The following is a 998-nucleotide window of genomic DNA, read 5'->3' as shown; positions in this document are numbered from 1 at the left end:
TTTTTTTTTTTTTTTTTTTTTTTTTTTTTTTTTTTTTTACCGCGGTTGATAAATGAAAAGGATACATCATACATTCAAGGCAAAACCAAATCCTTTTTTGATATCATCCGAATCCCCAGGTCTTTTAATTTTGTGTTTCTGAATGTCCATTTTAATTTGTGATCTCAGCCCTTTATGACTCGACATAAATCGATTGCAGTATTTATTGAAAGATTTCATCTATCTTTAGTTCTTTTCATTATTATAAAAATAATATAATTTTGTTACCATGCATTTAATAATTCAATATGCCGATATCAACCACCTCTACTGTCACTTAATGGATTTTAACATTCAGTGCCATATCAGCGTTCTCGATTTTATTAATTTCAAAAGTTCAAAGAAATTAGTTGATTAAAATTCTAGAATATGGGTGTATAATTAAACAAAATCATATAAGAAAGTTTAAATTCAAAGTTAATACTTTCTTTAAAATATATATTTATTATAATATTTACAGATATCATTGGCTTGACAATATCATGTCAAGAGATTATTTAACATGCTGGTTTATGAAATATGTTGGAAATGGAAAGCATGCATTCTTGAGAAAGAACATATTTTGTTGTTTGATAAGTCATTTCATTCCCGATAATGGTATTGTATAAAGAAATTTGGTACAATCATCAAAGGCTATACATTCTGCTATAATAAAAAAGTATTTTTTTTTTTCAAAAATAGGTATGAGAGGCCGGGGATTTTAAACAAATATGTTAGATTATCATTAGAGTGAATATTATGTATAATAATCTTGTGAGTCTTTTAGAACTCACGTGGCTAAATCTTGACACTATATATATGTATGGAAATGTTATATCTGAGCCGTTGATCAAATCTAGATCAATGGTTCAAATTAATGATTTTTTTTAAAAGAATGCTTTGTTCAGGATTTGCTACTTTCCACTCATAAGCAATTTAATTTACTTCCTTTGATCTCTGTTCTGATTGCTAAAACATGA

This window comes from Ipomoea triloba, chromosome 10 (assembly GCF_003576645.1).
Source record: "Ipomoea triloba cultivar NCNSP0323 chromosome 10, ASM357664v1".
Lineage (NCBI taxonomy): Eukaryota > Viridiplantae > Streptophyta > Magnoliopsida > Solanales > Convolvulaceae > Ipomoea > Ipomoea triloba.
The sequence above is the reverse complement of the archived record's forward strand: the minus strand, read 5'-3'. Positions refer to the sequence as shown.